The following is a 14,916-nucleotide window of genomic DNA, read 5'->3' on the forward strand; positions in this document are numbered from 1 at the left end:
ATGAAGGGAAAATCATTTCTTTACATATTTCATTTCTTTACTGTATTCTTATTTTTTTCTATTTTTTTATGCCTGGTGGGAAAATATTAATAGTTTTAATTATAATATCAGTAATAAAAAAGATAATAAAATTTAAAAAGTAAATAGAAAGAAAGACTAAAAGATTCAAGAAAGCAAAAAATGAACAAAATGATTCCTTGTCTCAAATTCCTTCAAAACTTTATGAAGACTGTTCTCTAAGTATAGCATGAAAAAAAATCCCAATTCCTCCGTTGAATTGGCATTTTGATTTCTGTCTATTTTTAGAGCCTGATATTTTTTTTTATATCCAGTGATAAATGCTTGTTCATGTTGTTCTCTATAATCATTTCAGACAGGTTTTGTTTCACATCTCTTTCCATAACAGCTTCTTCTAGTTTAGCAGTTTCTTCTGGGACTATAAACACACAATATACAGACAAATTCAGTTCAAAATCAAATCCTTCAACAATACCTCTCAATACTGTTATAAGTTACTTATTCTATTAGGTCTCCAAATATTGAATATAACTTTTCTTTCCCATGAAGATACATTTATTCTTTAAAGCTGTAATATTCAAAATCAAATATTCTAACTTTTTCTGAGCCCTTAATCTTGTCTTGCTTTTCACTGTTTATTTTGAATTCGTGAAGCTTTTAAGTAAGGGACGCAGTGGCTCAGTGGCTAAGACGCTGTAGTTGTCAATCAGAAATGTCAGTGGTTTGGCAGATTGAATCCCTAGTGCTGCATAATGGAGTGAGCTCCTGCTACTTGTCCCAGCTTCTGCCAACCTAGCAGTTTGAAAGCATGTAAAAATGCAAGTAGAAAAATAGGAACCACCTTTGGTGGGAAGGTAACAGCGTTCCGTGCACCTTTGGCATTTGGTCATGCCGACCACATGACCATGGAGACATATTTGGACAGCGCTGACTCTTCAGCATTGAAACAGAGATGAGCACCACCCCTAGAGTCAGGAATGACTAGCATATATGTGCGAGGCGAACCTTTACCTTTAAAACTGTTAAAGATACAGTTTTATTGTCTTTTATGAAGGTTCAATGGCACTCACTCAGTGTTTTTAGCCTTGTGGTTTTGAAGGTGTCTAACGTCTTTAAAGAAGTTAGTTAATAGGCAATTTCAGAAGGTGGTTAACAAGGAAGTACAAACTTAATGTCCTTTAAAGGCTCTGACTGCAACAGGAGCACGGATGGCAGATTTCTTGGTATCTTGATCCTTCTATCCTTTGCAATCTCCTTAGGAGGAGCAACTGTATGGAGTTCAGCATAGGCAATCTGTCATTTTCTCTTTCCCCAGAGATGGTCAAAGGATTGGTCTCCTTGTTCTTAACTGCAGTTTTCAGCCCTATGAAACATGGAGCCATCTTCAGTCAGCCATTTCACTTCAATTTTTTTTATTTCTTCATTTGATTTCTTCATTATATACAGTATATAAACACACATTTTAGGTGACTTTAGGCCGAGTGCCGAAACTGGAGTGTGCACACATGAGAGAGTGCATGCCAGAAATGGGAAGAGCAGCTGGCCAGGGTCCATGCGCATGCTGGGAATATGATCTTCCAGTTTCTGGCGCACATGCACATGTGAAGACCAGATGGCTGGTGCGCATATGCGAGTTGGAAACCGGAAGAGCAGCCATCCTGTGCGCATGCATGCACCAGGAAAATGGTCTTCTGGTTTCCGGCACATACATGCGCACCAGCCACCTTGTCTTCCAGTTTCCGGTGCTCCCACATGCGTAAAGACCAGTTGATTGGCATGCCGGAACCCAGAAGAGCAATGGGCGACAACTCGCATGCCTGGAGAGATGGCTCTGCGTGCCACTTCATAAGTGTTGCAAGTGAGCTGTTTATGTGGTCCTGGAACTATATCAGAACTGGAATAATCTTAACATGGCCACTGTAAAATGCAGTTTAGCAGCTTAAAAGGAAAGAAAACTCTGAATTGGAAATAATATCGGACTCATCAGAGTAAAAATGATACAAAAGTTTATATAAGTCGTTTACACTGGATTGGAGGTGCTTTAGCATCCAGGTTTAGAAGGCATAAGTCAGTGTTTTTCAAACTTAGCAACTTTAAGATCTGTAGACTTCATGCTGTTTGGGAAATTCTGGAAGTTGAAGTCCACACATCTTTAAGTTGTGTGGACTAACACAACACAAGTGGATGCCACCTTCAACCTGCCTCAGACCCATCATGGAGGCAACTAAGAGAGAAACTAAAGGGACTGGGATTGTAATAAAAGGCAGAATAAACTTAAACAATCATGAGATAAAAGCAAATTGCTTAGGCAATTTATCATAGGCACTTTATTGTATAAAAGGCAACTCAGAAACCTAGAAACAACTATTCCAAATCTTTCAGAGATATTTCACCTTCATGAACTCATTTTCAGGGGGGAGGGATAGAAAACCTTTTTTTCCAATTTCCAAGATTTGATATTTACCACAAGACCTCCATTAAAATACCATAATGGAGTCTATGTAGTTCTTGCTTTCTTGATCTTGCTCAGTTGTGTGGGCTTAACAGCAGCCTGTACTTGGGTTTATACTTCCACTTCTAAAAAGTCATTTTCCAGTTTCTCCCAGAACAAGATAGAATGGACATTTGAGGTGCCTCCTACTAGAGAAAGGTTAGAGGCAATAACCTGACATGTTCCATATTGGTCACCTGATGATACCATAGACCACCTTTTTTCCACCTTGGCAATTTTAAGAAGTATAGTCATCAATTCCTAGAATTCCTCAGCCAGCCTGAATCATCAGATCCTACAGAAGTGATGACTGTAAGGGATCAGAGAATATGCAGCAAAATAGTTACTTCCCCTGTACTTCTTTTCTGCCTGGAGGAAGATGCTAGTTCTTTGATCCAGCAGAGCATTCCCTTCATGGAATTGGAGAACCATAGCAGAACACTTCCAGCTCTTCTCCTACCAGTAACTGGCACCCATAGAGATATTCTCCATCCCACCACCTTTCCCCCTCCTTCTTCTAATGAAAACAGAATTTTTATTGTGCTTTGTTGCTAAAGTAGAATAGAGATTGAAAGAATGGGCAGCCAATTTTTCCTTTCAGTTCCTAAAAACACTTAAATACAGCCAAAAAGAAGAGCCTGTAGCAGTGCTGGCAACCTTCTTTGGCACCGAATGCCGAAACGGGAGAGCGCACGCACTGGGAAGCACCAGAAACAAGAAAAGCAGCTCCCTGGCAGAAACCGGAAGAGCAGTTCCCTGAAGCGCAATTGCACAGTGGGAAGCTGAGCTTCCCGTTTCTGGTGCTGGCACACATGTGAAGACCAGCTGGGTGCCATGCATGTGTGCACCAAAACCTAGAAGAGATGGCTCTGCGTGCCACTTCTGGCATGCGTGCCATAGGTCTATAGCAAAGATATCAAGCAACAATTCAAATCAGAAAGCTAATGCTCCATAAGAATTGAACTGATCGGATTCCTCTCTTGATTACTTGGGGACACCATCTGGGATTGGGGGTGGCATTATTATCCCAAAACATCTGGAAGACACCAGTTTGGGGGAAAACTAAAATGGATCTTATTTGTTTGCATTACAATAAACTGATTGGCACTCCAGTGAACTTTTCAGATTCTCAGAAGCCTAATCATGATAGTGCAATAGTAAAGAGAAAGTTTCTTCATGCATACACATAGATATCAATGTATTTTATTATGCATTTGGAGGAAATCTCTTTGTCTTACAGGCAGAAGTATTGGACAAGAGAGTAAGACTCAATGTCAGATTTTCTGTAGTGGAATCGATACAAAGAACGACCAACCTTTATGAAATTCATGTAATTTTCCCCGTTGAGAGTCTCAATAGTAGGGATTTAGCAACTGAAGAACCATGGTCAGATTTGTATTTGTAAGGATGCAATTAATTTCCAGAATTGCCACTTAAATGGCAAAAAGGATTAGTTTTAACTAACAGCTACTAGGAAGGGACAGCAGTGGCTCACTTGGCTTACTTCCTTTTCTACCTTCCTAACCTTCATCTCATTATAAAGTATTCCTGCAGACAAGAGCTGTTTGCAAACCAAATAGATTTTCTTGTCCCACTGTGGCTGTCTTGCTAGAGGCAAAATGCCTGCTATTATTCTCTATCTTTTCAGCAGTTCATCCCCAAATTCCATACAAATCTATCAGCAAATGGATAATTGCAATAGTGGCGAATATCTATAGCTTGGGTATAGGATGAGGGAGACGGTTCATTCTTCAAACTTGTGGGTTGGATTCCGAACTTTTCGTTACCAGACTAGATAATGACTAATTTCAGAAGTCTGGGGTGCTGTCTTTGCATATATTTAAACATATTTTGGTCTAATCATCTACAGTACTTTTTGTCTTTCTTAACTTCCGTGATAAGTTTTAAGTTCAGAATTTGGCAGCAGCTTTTTTTTTTCTCCACTGGTATATACTGTGGTTGATGGCTCAAGTTAATATGAAAGACCAAGGCAAATTGTTGTGTATGGATTCGACCTTGAAGGCAACAGTTGCATACAAGATGGAACATAGTCTTTCCAGTTTACAGGGTGCAGATAATTCCACATTCCTGGGTTTTAGAAGTACAAAGTGAAATTGGAAACGGAATGTCCGCTGGTGAGCCAAAGGTTATTTTTTATGGACTATATAGTTGAATATAAATAAACTTCCCAAATTGGTTTTGTATTGCAGGGTGTTGAGTTTCATCTTGTTGCAGCAGCTAACATAGCCAATCACTCTGCTGGCCAGGGATAAGAGGATCTGTATCCTTATGCTATTGGGTAAAACTGCATTTTGAAAAGCTATTTCAAATACAGCCAAAACTTTCATAAGGGTTCCACATTCCATTTCTCAATACATTAAATGAAACAACACCGTAGTGACTGGATCCATGTTATGGGATACTATTTATATCTGACAAGTGATAGAAGGTGAACAAGATTCTCCTCCAATCCATAGGCATTCATATTTTATTTATTTATTTATTTATTCACATTTCTAAACCGCCCCCTCTCCCAAAAAGGGACTCGGGGCGGTGTACAGTCCACAATAAATCACAGATAAAATACAAATATAAATAGGGCTATAAATATATGCATGTATGTGGAGGAGGTTAAAATTAAGAGTCCTGTACAGAAGAATAAATATGAGGCTAAAAGCCCTAAAAACAATTAAAACTAAAACATTACCCTTAAAATAACCAGATGAGAATATACTACCAGGAGTTCATAGATGTAACATTTATAATCATGCCAGGCCAGCTAGTCGGAACAGGTGAGTCTTCAATTTTTGATGGAAGGAGCGGAAGTCCGAGGTGGTTCTAATGTCGGGGGGGAGGTCATTCCAGAGGGTTGGGCCCATCACAGAGAAGGCTCTACTCCTCGGCGCCGCCCGCTGGCATTGCCTAGTGGACGGCACTTGGAGAAGGCCCTCTCTGTGAGAGCGGATTGGCCGCAGGGATGTATGTGGGAGGATGCGATCCCGCAAGTAACTAGGTCCTGAGCCATGGAGCGCTTTAAAGATAGTAATCAGGACCTTGAAACGCACCCGAAAAACCACAGGTAGCCAGTGCAGCTCGCGCAGGAGCGGTGTTACGTGGGAGTATCTAGACCTCCCCATTATAACCCGCACGGCCGCGTTCTGGACTAGCTGCAGTCTCCGGGCGCGTCCCAAGGGAAGCCCCATGTAGAGAGCATTACAGTAATCTAGGCGAGACGTCACCAGCGCATGAGTGACTGTGCGTAGGGCATCCAGGTCCAGTAGGGGGCGCAATTGGTGCACCAGGTGAACCTGGTGGAACACCCCCCTTGCCACGGCTGCCACATGGTCATCCATTGACAGCCGGGCATCTAGGAGGACGCCCAAATTGCGCGCCCGTTCCACAGGCGGCAGTAGCTCGTCCCCTATGGCCAGCGATGGAGTCAGCTGGCTGAACCGAGGTGCCAGAAGCCACAGCCACTCAGTCTTGGAGGGGTTGAGTTTGAGTCTGTTGTCCCCCATCCAGACCCTGACGGCTTCCAGACACCGGGACATCACTGCGACAGCCTCGTTGGGGTGGTTTGGGGTTGAAATGTACAGCTGCGTATCATCAGCGTACAGATGGTATTCAACCCCAAAACCACGGATGATCTCGCCCAGCGGCTTCACGTATGCATTGAACAGAAGGGGCGAGAGAACCGACCCCTGCGGCACCCCACAAGAGAGTGGCCTCGGGGTCGATCTCTGCCCCCCTGTCAACATATATTGCATCCGGACGGAGAGGTAAGAGTCGAACCACCGTAACACGGTGCCTCCGACTCCCATCCCCTCCAGCCGGCGCAGAAGGATACCATGGTCGATGGTATCAAAAGCCGCTGAGAGATCTAATAGGACCAGGATAGAGGAACAACCTATATCTCTGGCCCTCCAGAGATCATCAACCAACGCGACCAAGGCTGTCTCAGTGCTGTGCCCGGGTCGGAAGCCGGACTGGCGTGGGTCTAGATAATCGGATTCATCGAGGTGACACGGAAACTGCTGCGCCACCACATTCTCAACAACCTTCGCCAAAAAAGGGAGGTTGGAGACTGGACGATAATTAGCTAGCTCCATTTGGTCGAGTGAAGGCCTCTTGAGTAAGGGCCTCACCACCGCCTCTTTCAAGATGGTAGGTAAGGATCCCTCACACAATGAGGTGTTCACCAGGCCCAGAAGCCAGCCTCGTGTCACCTCCCAGGATGCCAGTACCAGCCAGGAGGGACACGGGTCCAATGAACATGTGGTGGGTCGCAGCCTTCCACGCAACCTGTCTAAATCCTTGGGGGCAACAGAGTCAAACTCCTCCCAGAGTGGACTCACAAGACTCACTGTTGACGGCCCGTCCAGACCACTGGAGGGGGCCCATCCACTCCGGATCTGAGCGACTTTGTTCTGCAGATATTCTCCAAACTCCTCTGCTCTACCCTGTAAGGGTGCCCCCCGCGTCTCTTGCACCAAGAGGGAGCGGGTGACCCTAAACAGGGTGGCAGGGCGGTTATCCGCAGACGCAATAAGAGCGGCACAATGTCTACATTTGGCCGCTCTCAATGCCACGAGGTAAGTCCGTAAATAGGCTCTTACCTGTGTTCGGTCAGACTCGGAGCGTGAGGACCTCCACCTGCTCTCTAGACGTCTCCTCTGGCGCTTCATCACCCTCAGCTCCTCGGTATACCAGGGAGCCCGGGTGGGTCGCTGCCGTAGGAGAGGTCGCAAAGGTGCAACCCGGTCCAAGGCCCCAGCCGTCGCCCTATTCCAGGTGGCCACTAGGTCCTCCGACCGAGCGCGGGTCAGGGCTACAGGTAGCGGCCCAAGCTCCGACTGGAACCTAACTGGTTCCATCAGATGCTTGGGGCGGTACCAGCTTGGACAAACTGGTTCCGCCTCCTCGCGGTGGGGGGTAGTGCCAGGGAAGTCTAGCCGGAGACAGGAGTGATCTGACCATGACAGGGGAGTAATGTCTAAGTCCCCTATTCCCAGATCACTCGTCCACTGCTCAGATACAAAAACAAGGTCCAGTGTGTGGCCACCTTCATGTGTGGGGCCCTGAATTAGTTGGGTCAGGCCCATGGCTGTCATGGAAGCCATGAACTCCCGAGCCACCTCGGATGCTGCTCCCGTCGACGGCAGGTTGAAATCCCCCATAACCAAATTTTTTTGGATCTCCACCGCCGTCTCCGAGATCAGCTCGAGGAGCTCGGGCAGGGCTGCTGACGTATAGCGAGGAGCCAAGTATACAATCAGCAGACCCCACTGCCTCCCTGGGCCCCATTTCACACCAAGTGACTCACACCCGGGTATCTGAGAAACAGTGAACTCCCTCGGCTCTAGACCATCCCGTATAACCACCGCCACCCCTCCACCCTTACCCAGGGCCCGGGGCTGATGAAATGCATGGAAACCTGGTGGGCACATTTTCACGAGGGGCAAACCACCCTCGTGACCCAACCAGGTCTCTGTTATTCCTGCAAGGTCCAGCTCCCCCTCAGAGATCAACTCATTAATGAGGGGGGCCTTGTTGGTCATGGACCTTGCATTGCAAAGCATCAGCCGCAGGCCCTGTCTCTGTAGATCCCGACCACCTAGGTTGCGGGGGTTGGTACAAACGACCGGGCGTAGCCAGCAGCCACGGTCTCCCAACCGACCTTGTGATCGTCTCTTGTCCTCGCATCCCCCCCTCCCCGCGACCGTTGTAATAAAACAACCCTCTACTGGAATAGTTTGTTCCCTCTCCCCCCCCACTCTGCTCACTTCCCTCCTGGACTCACCTGTTCGTGTGGCACTGGCTTCCCTCCTGGCCTGGTTATCCCCCCCCCTTCCCAGAACCCCCTAAAAACAGTATAAAACATTTTGCTAAAAAGCCCCTCAGCTTCCTCTTCTTCCACCTCTCAGGGTTCATGAACCTGTCATCAAGGCTGGCCCTTGAGAGAGCCAAGGGCCATACCTGCGAGAGAGGGGCCTCCCGCAGGCGAAGCAGGTCTGTCCTCAAGTAAATTGGTAGGTTGTTGACCATCCCGATAGGGTAGGGGTGCAGATGATATAAAAGTTAATAGTTAAAAACCAGTGGGCTAGAGTCTCAATGGAGGGCGGAGGGTTTTTCAATGTCCAGGTGGTACTTAGAACTTGGAGAGAAAGGGGGGGGGGGAGAGCAAGCCATGATTGAATATCCCAGATGGTGGGGGGAAAGGCAAAGGTGGTAAATGGAAAATGGAGGCACAGGATAGGTGATAGTTCCATTCATCTGTTTCATGGTGTATGTGGCCCCCCCGATGGATGGGGGGGCATTCTTCGCCCAGCTGCTAGGCTCCCAATGTTAGTCCGCTCGAGACAGCAGGGGCCCGGGAGGGGGGGGAATGGGAGTAGCCAGAAGCAAGTAGCCAGGAATGACAAGATGACAAAATATCCCAAGGGGTCCCTGGCTGCAACTTCCTCCATTCAACCATTGTCGCAGTCATCTCCCCTTGTCTCTTCCAGCAGCCTCTGGCTGCCTCCCAGTCCTTCTCACCTATCAGATGTTTCCTGTTTCTCTCCCTCGGGTCCTTTGATGTTTCAGGGATCTCTCCGGTGCCTCCAATGCCTCCGGGGCCTCTCACCCCCTTCTTCTCACTCTCCTTCAGCTTTTCCGGCTCTTTCCCGGCTCTTTTAGGGTTTTTCGGTGTTTCTCTTCTATTCTTGGTGTTTCTCAGCGTTTCCCGCCGGCGCAGCCATTGCTTTTTCCTGCCGGTGGCCGTTTGCAGCCGTTTGCAGCCCTCCAGTCCTCTCCTCCCTCCGGTCTTCACCGACCACCCTGGTGGGCCAAAACAAGCCCGAAACATGCCTGGGTGGTCGGGCTATCGAACTCTCGGCCCCCTCGGATGATACGGGGGCCGGCAGCAACCCTTAACCGGGCGGGAGCTCCATGGTGTTCTTGGAGCTCAGGAGACGCCCGCCATCACCATTGGAAGCTCCTCCTCCTTTTTCCTCATCATTAATCACATGATGACCCCTATTAGAGCAGTGGCATGAGTTTATGTACCAAAAACATTTCTAAGATGCAGGACTATTATGATGGTCTAAATATATTGTACATATGTATTATAAAGGCTCAGTTCACGATCCTTTAAAATGGTAGAAAGACTAGGAACTTATTATCCAGTCTCTACTATCTACTCTAATCTAGACATCAGCACTAAACTCCTCCTTGTTAAGTACACTCTATTTCTAAGCCAGCCAAAATTAGATTCTTCCATTGGTTGCTGAATCTCCAGAAATATACTACACCACTCATTAATTAGTATTAATGAAGTTTGTTCTGTCTGATTTTCCCAAACACGGTATTCCCACTTCTGAAGTTAGCCAAAAGAGCAGATGAGGCTAACTTTCTTCTTGGTTTTTCAGGTTGTGGTGCAGGACAGAAATGGTGCTTTTGTTTATGTGCTGTTAATTTTTTGTGCAGTCAGATTTATAGCTGGGAGCAATGTGGAGAAAGCCTGGCAAAGGCCATCGAAGCAGCTACATATTTAAAATGGTAGTTCAGGGTCCGTATTTCCTGCTCTTTCCCAAATTTACAAAGTTTGACAATGCAAAATTACTAACTATTTGGAATGGAGTGTTGTTGATCAGCAATTCAATCAGGGAAGATATGAAGTATTAGAGCCAGATTGAAGAAGGATCAAAAAACAAATATTTTCCGGGGGAGTTAAAGCACAAGAATAGTAACATGTTAAAATTAGTTAGCTTATGTTAGCATACGATTGTTAAATGTTTATACCCTGTATTTTGCTCTGGGAGGTCGGGGGGAGGGAGGGGGGAAAGAGGGGAGGGTAAGGGGAGTGACAATTGTAAAATCTATTAAAAATTTTAATAAAAAAAACCCAAATATTTTCCAATCTTATTTTTCCTAACTAAGAAGGACTTCATTTGATTTAAAGTCCATTCTATAGGGGTCACATTTACATGAATAGATCCTTAATGATTCAGAAATCTCATTTTTCACATTCCCTAATTTTAAGCATTGCTTTGTAAACAAAAAGTGCCTCATGTTCCGTGTAATAAATATTGGCTATAAAAGGCCCTGTCCTAGCAACATCTCAAAACAACAACTGGGAACCATTTCTTAATGTTTATTAATGTTCCAAGCTTAACTCTGTTTAGAACTGATTAAAAGTCTATTTTCTCTCTTGCCCCTTCTGTCTTAGCCAGAGTGAACACATTCTTTCCAAGAGAAATTGGACGCTGTGCAATTGGCTGCAAAGCTAAGCTAGCCATGCATTTAAGACAATACGTACAATTAACTGGATTAATGACAGAGGAAGCCTAATGAGGCTCTCTCCAGATCATATGATTTCTATGCCCATAAGCCAATCAAGTGGCAAGCGATTAAAGCATAGCTGGTGGGAAAGGTACCCTTGAATGTCTTATACAGCCCTTGTCTTTCCAGTTATCTCCCATCACTGAACTTGCTGTATTTACTCAGTTTAGAGTTTGGTCAATGATCTGTGTAGAATAAAGACACGGCAAGCTCATTCTGCCAGTAGACGAATCCAGTGTAAAATGTAAATCCAATACAGCTTAACTGGTCCTTCTTCTTTCCACTCCTGTCCCTGACAACATTTTCCAAGTACAGGGGCATGGGGATGGGGAAGAATTGGAAAAATCAAGACAGGGGAAGCAAAAGGGAAGGGGCAAAGGTAAAATTTCCTCTCACTCTTATGGTTGTAAGGAATCAATCACATCAACAGCTTTTGCCCCTCTTTGGAAGGCTTTTCTTCCTTCAGCTGCTGCTTGCTTCCTGAGCGGAATTTATAATGTTCCCATTATTTCTTCTCTCCTCCTCCCGTTCTTTTTGTTCACATACTTGGTAGCTTTGTTAGCTCGTCACTTCAGTATAAAGCTTTCTTGTTTTTCTTTCCTGTGTGTTCTTTCGGGAAAAGGCATTATTAAAGCTGCAGCTTTAAATGAACATCTTCAGAGTTGCAAAGAGCCCTTTTCCAAAGGTTAATTCAAACGTCTGGCAACACATGGTTACTGGCTTTGGTTCTGATTATATTGCTGCCACAAAGATTACCCTTGATGAAAAATTGCCCTTGCTCAAATTAAAGATCACTAAGCCAGGGATATCCATGGGAGGCAGGGGATCAAGATGATGGTTTGAATCACGTAGTCATGGATACCCTCTTGACTTACCTCAGCCCTGATCGGAAGTGGAAGAACAAACTTTATGGAAAAATCAGGAGTGTTTTCTACAATGTTGCCTGTGGACTCTGCTTGATATTTCAGCTAATATGTTATTTTCCTGCACATCTCTCTCAAGAGAATTGATATTAGCGCCTTAACAAAGAATGTCCTTCAGTTGTATCTCAAGCGGACATGTTCTTACACGAAGAATAGGTACATGTTCTCACAACCACTTGGCTATAGGAGAAAGTCTAGCAACAGCCATGGTTATTTTCTGCCAAATATAGGATTATTTCTGTAAAAGATATGGGTGTCAACTCCAGTTTTAAAAAGATAGCCATTACAGTACATTTCAAATTAGTGCAACAGTTGAATCAATCAATAAAAACATACATTTAAACATGATCTTGTTGAATGAAAAATGGATGCAATTCTGTTTAGCATTTAGTACACTATGGTTATGCAAATTTAATTGGAGAAGGATATTTGTGACAATACATCAGAAGCTGGATCATACAGAATTCTGGCTTCTGTGAATTGGGAATGAACACATAATAATGCAAACATATGCATGGATGGGAATTGTATTTTCCCTGAACAATTTAGGAGTGTATTTTAGCTATCTAAAGCATAGCATAAACAAACAAAACTGAGATTAAATTGTAATAAGACTCTGAAGGAAAAGAGGAATGAATTTACTTTCCCACACTTTTTAATAAGCATGGATTGTACTATCTTTCTTGCAGTGTAAATTAACCTTCAATGTTCATCTTTTGATCCCTCTGGATCTGCAGATTGTATTTGGAGAATAGTAAAACCTTTTTCATTCTACTGCTGGTGATTCATGGATGCCTCCATTTAATTGTATTTGGAAACAATAAAATTAGTGGGGTGATATCCCACTAACAGCTTCTGAATATGCATTTTCAACTTCCCAGCCTTGTCTACGTCCTTAATATTTCCTGGTTCTTTCCTATTTAAGTGCCCGTGGTCATGTGATCAAAATTCAGATGCTTGGCAACTGATTTATATTTATGATGGTTGCATTTCCCTGGGTCGTGTGATCAGAAAGTTCTGCGACCTTCTGACAAGCAAAGTCAACGAGGAAGCCAGATTCACATAACAACTGTGTTACTAGTGTTAAATATGCATGGAAGGCGAGCGGAGTCGTGAGGAGAATCCAACAGACTTTATTGAACACAACAGTTTATACAGAATACAGGAGAGAATCCATGCAGGGTTCGTCTGACAGCTATTTATACGAAGCTGTCAGACGAACCAGCCAATCCCCAAGCCAGAGTTTCCCCGCTCTCAGCCAGGTCGCGTCTTAGCCAATCAGACGCGACCTGGCTGTTGCTAGCGCAGATGCCGGCAGTCAGAGGGAACTCCCTGACGTCATCTGCCTGGACACAATACTCCTTCCCCCCCAGTGACTGCGCATGTGCAGGTGACGCACAAACGTAGTCACGTAAATAGTCTGGGCGGCGTCGGACCCGCCCAGAACGCCTCAGTTCGACAGGAGGCGCCGGAGAGGGAGGTGGCGTCCGTCAAAGCTCCTCCCGCAAGGGAGTGGAGCTCCGGGCGCCATCTTGGAGGCCCACCCCAGACGGAGGACGACAAGGCCCAGGTAGGCAGGGCCTAGGGGGCGCGGCCGAAGGCGGGCTTGAGCAGGGCAGTTCTTGGTAGGCCCGGCCTGACTCGGGGAAGGCCATTTGGAAACCGGGAGGCTGACGCCTAATGGGCGGCCCACCCTCAACACTGGACGGCCGGGAGGCGGCGTCCGAGGACGGGAAGGCCCTGGGCAGCTGGACCGGGTGATTCAATTCTGGTGGAAGGGCACCAGGGAACGGAACGTTGGAGGGCTCAGGCGCAGCGACGTCGATGGTCGACCTTGCGGGGGTGTTGTCGCTGTTGCAGGGCAGGCGGCGCCTCAATTGATCCAGGTGCCGCCGCCATTCGGTCCCATCAGGTAGCTGGACCCTGTAAGAACAGGGGCCGGTTATGGCGCAGATGGTGGCAGGCACCCACCTAACTGCCCCTGAGAATGCCTGAGCCCAAACAGAATCGCCCAGAAGGAAAAATCGGGAAGGGGGCCCCAGGTTGCCAGGCTGTTCGTTTGAATAGAGTGGGTGCAACCTATCCAAGGTGGTCCGTAGGCGCCGGCCCATCAGCAGCTCAGCTGGAGACTTCCCGGTGAGGGGGCAAGGAGTGGCATGCTGTACCAATAGGTAAGCAGCCACCCTTGATGGCCAGTCTGCCCCATCCATCCTGCTTAACGCCTCCTTGGCCGAGCGAACCGCCCGTTCCGCCCGGCCATTACTAGCTGGATGGTATGGGGCGACTGGGGCATGGCGGATGCCCTGAGAGGCCAGGAACAGCTGGAACGCGGTGGATGCAAATTGAGGCCCGTTATCAGAGACAATGACGTCCGGCACGCCATGGGTGGCGAAAAGCCTAGTCAGTCCCCTGATCGTGGCCTCGGCTGTGGTGGACCTCATGAGGATGAGCTCCACCCAGCGCGAATATGCATCCACCAGCACCATGAAGACCTGGCCTCGGAAGGGCCCCGCGAAATCTACGTGGAGGCGGGACCAAGGCCCTCGGGGCAATTCCCATTCCCTAGGAGCGGCTGCCGGTGGCGCCGGTCGGGAATGCTGGCAGGGGGAGCAGCCGGCCACCCAGGCGGCTATCTCGTCATCATTCATTTAACAACTAAGCAGGAAAGGTCATAAAATGCGAGCAAAATTCACTTAACAAATGTTTTACTTAACAACAGAAATTTTATATTCAGTTGGGGTTATAAGTCAAGGACTACCTTTTGTTCTATTCCATCACTGACCAAATGTCTGCAGATTCTGTACGTTCATCCAGCTGTTCATACTTTTTATTATAGTAGGGAAATATTGGTTGTGAGGGTAGTATATAGGGGGGATCAAAGACAATTAAGACTTTTTCCTTATTAGCCCTGTAGTAAATATTAGAAATCATATTTCTAATCTATTATTCCAGAATGGTTCTTTCTGTCGAAAGTTCATCTCCTGCTTTGCTACATAATTAGATGGCACAGCCATTTGCCAGTCTCCCCTGCAGGACTCCATTTGGCTTTCAACGGAATGTTATTGTTTTTTGTTGCTCCAGGTGTATGAAACGGATGTGTGGTATGAGAAATCGAATGAATATTCTTCCCTCCTGGTACTGTTTATTCCTTTTAATTAGGAA

This window comes from Natrix helvetica (genome assembly GCF_964273705.1).
Source record: "Natrix helvetica genome assembly, chromosome: 2".
NCBI classification, from domain to species: Eukaryota; Metazoa; Chordata; class Lepidosauria; order Squamata; family Natricidae; genus Natrix; species Natrix helvetica.